This window comes from Sinocyclocheilus grahami, unplaced genomic scaffold (assembly GCF_001515645.1).
Source record: "Sinocyclocheilus grahami isolate Dianchi unplaced genomic scaffold, SAMN03320097.WGS_v1.1 scaffold116.1, whole genome shotgun sequence".
In the NCBI taxonomy this organism is placed as follows: domain Eukaryota; kingdom Metazoa; phylum Chordata; class Actinopteri; order Cypriniformes; family Cyprinidae; genus Sinocyclocheilus; species Sinocyclocheilus grahami.
Genome location: NW_015505295.1, coordinates 785,047 through 791,120, shown reverse-complemented (window position 1 = coordinate 791,120; position 6,074 = coordinate 785,047).

Genomic DNA, 6,074 nt, shown 5'->3' with positions numbered 1-6,074 from the left:
TATATTTATAACTAAAGGTTCAATAAACTGTTACATAAAAAAAGACTATTATTTCATATGTCAGAATTAAACTGTTAAACTGCATTAAACTGTTGATTTTTTTATTATTAAGTATTTACAGAACGATGCGCCATTAAGCACAAAGGCCAAAAACAACAACAAAAAAACTCAATCTCCCATGATGCCGTGCGTTTCCTCCGCTATCTCGCGCCTTTCCATCTTGTTCCTCCCGACAGTAAAACGTTTAGTACAATAAGAACTGCTTAATTTGAATTGTATGTACTCAAGTGTCTGAGTGCTTTTTGTCCACTTTTGATTATGAGAGATTAACCAAGTAAGACATATGAAATAATACTTTAAAAATAAATCTAGAAAAGCTTGCATGTTTTGTATCATATTTGATACGTCAGGTTTTTATGGCTCATATTAGAAGATTAAAAAAACCTTGAAATTTGGTGCAGATGTTATTTACATGGCAAGAAGTTAGATGGAATTCTGATCGCTTGTAATTTAAATCAGTGACATTTTTAGATCTGTATAACTGAAAACTGAGTTGTCAGTCAATATCTTAGTAAGGTGATATGTAAATGCTCTTCAAACTCCACTTGTGTACAATGCAATACAGTGATGATTTAGAGATGTACAAATGAACAATCCTCAAAAGACCAGGCTCTATATTTGATGCTTATGTTTTAATAATTAATGTTTCATAATTAAAAAAAAAGTTTCATAATTTTTCAGGAAAAAATTGTCTGGATAATAAAGTAAAATTGCTTCTGTCCTGTAAATGTTGAAATGTTATTAACTAGGGATGCACGATATTGGATTTTTTCCGATATCCGATATGCAGATATTTTTAAACTCTTGGGCAGATAGCCGATGCCGATACCGATACCGATATATTTCCTTTTTTTGGAAACAACACCAAATCTCTACTGTGTGGAAATTTATAAGCAAATTATTTTTAATTTTGGTTAAGTAAATAACACAACAGTGAATCTAATCATCATTCAGGCAAAACTTTGCTTCAAGAATGAGCCACACTGCTGACGTGATCTAATCGCTAGCACACCCTGAGCACATGTGAGTTAATGTATTCCTCTTATCGGCAAGACATTTCAACATAATTTTTCATATCGGGCCGATGCCGATATGTACATTTCAAGCCATTATCTGCCGATTCCGATATCGGTCCGATAATTTTGTGCATCCCTATTATTAACAATATAAAAAAATCTAAGCAACCATACATGTGTATCATTAACTGAAGGTAGACATTTTTAGTATTAAACTAAAATACCTTTTACTAAAAATTTATGAAATGCCAATTACAGGGTAGAAGACATGTAGAACACTTAGTACAACAGATTGTTTTTAGTAATAAGCACCATCCTTGCTAAATATATTTTCTATATTAGAGGGTACTTTTTCAGAAATTCCCTTAGCTAATACAGTGAAACACATGCACTGAAAGCTTGAATGCAGTCTGATTCAAAGCTGAACCAGCACAGAGCTCATGTTAAGCTTTGACATCACACCTTGTAGACTGATGCAATCCGAATCTGTGCTTTGAAATTCTGAGCTGTCTGCAATAGAGGACTTTCCAGCATCATCCTTACATAACATAAAAGGACATTTGCAATTTATGTGGATATGAAAAACGACTTGATTTCAGAAGTCTGAATCATTTTGACCCATGAGCAGTTGTAAGTAGCATTGATTGGTTTATGGCAGGTGATGCTGACATGTATTGATGTTTCCAAGTGTGGGCATTTTTTTCCTGAGGTGTTTGAAAAAGACTGATAGATTAGATTAGTTTGAAGACTTAAAAGATTTAGTTTTTAATTTGTGTTGTATTTTGGAAATATCCTACTCTTTACAGTATTGCTAAATTTGCTGATGTTATTAAGTTGTTACTACTTACTAGTTAATGCCCTGTTGCACTTGGGTGCTTTGGTAAAATCTTTTGTAAAATTAAGCTATACATTTTAAAATAGTTTGTTTTGAGATTTGCCTGTTCTTATTTTCAGTGCTTTTTTCAAAAGCAGCTTTTAAAAGCTGTAACTTTATTATATTAATTTAAGTAAATTTTATTATGATAAAGCTGTAACTTTCAAAACTCAAAACCTCCTTCTCCGTGCATATTTATTGGTCATTTATGGACTATTGACATCTTTTCAATGAATTTGAAAAGTTTTGCAGCAACAATACCTTTTTAGTGTTCAGATTCCTGACTAAATGTAGCACCTCCAGCTCTGCATGTTTCTGAAAATTCCTTGCATTAGACATGAGTGCTGAGGTTTATTCGTAGCACTCTGTGATCATTTCGCACTGACCTTCATAGATCATTTCAGCATGAATTATTTTGTTTCACTTTAATGGTGGATCCTGAATTAACACTGGTCATATGCAAATGAAAATGTCTTTGCAAATAAATAAAATGCTGTTACTGGCTGCTGCCGCTATAGAATTATTAATTTAATTAAATAATGCAAAAAACCATTAATGACCTTAAAAGTGGTAAACGTTTCTCATTTCACCTGCCTTTAACAGCTAAAATTTTCATAGATCAATATTAGGGATGTAACGATTCACTCAAATCGCGATTCGATTTGATTCACGATTTTGATTTCGCGATTTGATTCGAGTCATGATTTTTTTTAACAAAATGAGATTTAAGACAAATTTTAAATTGAATGTGTCCTTTTATTATTGCTTGGACAAAATGCTGCACATTTCTTTGTGAAATTGAAATATAACACTATAATATACTAATATAGCACTTGCATATTATAGCTCTTTTGTTGGTTTTGATTGCTTCCATTGTCCTCATTTGTAAGTCGCTTTGGATAAAAGCATCTGCAAAATGACAAAATTGAAATATAATGTAAATGTAAATAACAAAACCAAATTGAAATTTTAAAACAAGCCCCAAATCAAATAAAGAAGTAACACAAATAAAATAAATATCTTCATATAAACAAACTACGGCTTTTTCTGTGCTCTTTCCATTTAAAATTAGAGGCAACCACTGCATTTTAATCATGATTCAAACAAAGATGCTGCATACATGCAACATGAGCAGTTTTTAATCTAAATTACATTGTATAATTTCTAAATTTGAAGCAAAAACAGAATGGTTTGACTTCAGTTTTGTGTAAACTATGCATAAAAAAATATCTGCATGAAACAGAAACAGCAGACGAGCTGAATGAGACGCAGATTCACTCTGCCAGCAGGTGGCGCTTAAAGCGTTTCATTGGTTTCCACTGTAAACAAAGCAGCGCTGCACTTATGAACTTATAGCAGAACATTATAGAGAGGCAAGATGAATAATTCATGCTGAAATGATCTATGAAGGTCAGTGCGAAATGATCACAGAGTGCTACGAATAAACCTCAGCACTCATGTCTAATGCAAGGAATTTTCAGAAACGTGCAGAGCTGGAGGTGCTACACTTAGTCAGGATTCTGAACACTAAAAAGGTATTGTTGCTGCAAAACTTTTCAAATTCATTGAAAAGATGTCAATAGTCCATAAATGACCAATAAATATGCACTGAGGAGGTGGTTTTGAGTTTTGAAAGTTACAGCTTTTAAAAGCTGCTTTTGAAAAAAGCACTGAAAATAAGAACAGGCAAATCTCAAAACAAACTATTTTAAAATGTATAGCTTAATTTTACAAAAGATTTTACCAAAGCACCCAAGTGCAACAGGGCATTAACTAGTAAGTAGTAACAACTTAATAACATCAGCAAATTTAGCAATACTGTAAAGAGTAGGATATTTCCAAAATACAACACAAATTAAAAACTAAATCTTTTAAGTCTTCAAACTAATCTAATCTATCAGTCTTTTTCAAACACCTCAGGAAAAAAATGCCCACACTTGGAAACATCAATACATGTCAGCATCACCTGCCATAAACCAATCAATGCTACTTACAACTGCTCATGGGTCAAAATGATTCAGACTTCCGAAATCAAGTCCAGTTTTTCATATCCACATAAATTGCAAATGTCCTTTTATGTTATGTAAGGATGATGCTGGAAAGTCCTCTATTGCAGACAGCTCAGAATTTCAAAGCACAGATTCGGATTGCATCAGTCTACAAGGTGTGATGTCAAAGCTTAACATGAGCTCTGTGCTGGTTCAGCTTTGAATCAGACTGCATTCAAGCTTTCAGTGCATGTGTTTCACTGTATTAGCTAATATCAGAGTTGTTGTCAAACTTCATGAATGACTGTATCTCATTTCACATGTATTTAAATAGCAGATTTTTTAATAGTTAATGTTCACACCTATGCTTACACCTATGAATGTACTGAGAAAAATAAATACTTGTGCAGTGTGCTGAACTGTAAAAGTAATGCATTGTGTTATAGAAGGTTACTATATTAATTTAGTACTGTGATGTGTGTATTGTTCACTTCTGTGTCAGCATTTCTCACCACTCAGTCTTTTAGAGAAATGAAGCAGGGATCCCATGTTACATATTATGATGTTGTATGTGAAGCCTGGCCTATAATAATCAAATACTCATGGAAACTGATTCCTTTGTTTTGATCATTCCAGTGTTATCAGTCAAGCAGGGGTTTTGTAGTCCTGCCATCTGTCATTGTACTTAGCAGTGAGTAATATAATGGACTGCAAACATTCATTGAACTACTATTGGATTAGCCAGTGCAGAGAAAGAGAAAACTGTGTAAATAATCTAAATGTCCTGTTCCTGCATATTTTAAATTAATTTGATTTTAAATTAATAAAATACACTAACGGTCTACATGTAGTTTTGTGGTGTTATATTTTATCTATCGTTCTTTCTCAGGAGGGAGACTTCACAGGCTTTAGAGTGGATGGTCAATGGTCCTCGAGTTCTGGACAAGGCTCATCAAGTGAGTGTTTCAGTTGTTTCCATGTCTTAAGTATTTTGATGGTGTAAACCAGTGGTCTCAAACTCAATTCCTGGAGGGCCACAGCTCTGCAGAGTTTAGCTCCAACCAGCTCCAACTCACACCTGCTTGGACGTTTCTAGTGATCCTGAAGAGCTTGATTAGCTGGATCAGGTGCGTTTGATTAGGGTTGGAGCTAAACTGTGCAGAACTGTGGCCCTCCAGAAATTGAGTTTGAAACCAATGGTGTAAACTATAAAAGTAATTTGGTCTCAGCTGTCCTATGTGCTGTTTTTTTATATTAAACTTGGTCATTCAAGGCTATGGATCTTTAAAGATTTTAAAATGAAAATGTATCTTTTCATACATGGTGTTATGCCTTAATTCTAGTTTCAGCTGTTTATAAATATACAATAACTAGTGGTTCAACGGATCACAAATCTCACGGCTCGGATCACATTACGGTTTTTGACCTACGGATCAGATCATTTTACGGATCAGCAAGAAAAGAAAAATATTTCAATTTAACTTGCTTTCCATTTATTACTTAAAGCAAAGTACTTATTTGATACCACAGCAAATACTACTAGATTAACTAAGAAAGTTTAAACATGACTAAACAGACGAGAACAGCCAGTATATAATAAAATAAGAACAAATACACAAATTACAAGCATAGATAAATACAACAGAATATGTTACAAATAAAATAAGGTTGGTCGTATTCAAATACAGATATGTAATAATTAGGGGAAATAACACTGCATAGTGTTCACTGTATAAATTAAATATAGATTTTTATCACAGCTGTTTTGTTGTTTGATGATCATTAATGACAGCTGCAGTATTTATAGGCCGCTGTTCCTTTAAAACCTGATGCACGAATCCGATAAAATGATACACATCACATCCGATTTCTTTCTCAGCTGTTTTCATTCACTTGAGACATAACTGACTGCGTTTAATTGAATGATTGTCGAGATGGGTATTTTGTCATAATTTTATGTGTATGTGTCTGTTCAGAGGATTCAGAAGAGGATTCAGTTTGGTGTTCGTGCGCCGTTTGAAACGCGTGTGCGTGCTTCATGTGCGAGGAGAACAGCGCGCGAGTAACGAATCGAGTTCCCTTTCGCCTTTTCTCTCTGGAATTGTTTAAAATTTGCTTGCATGTGTAAATAAAAAA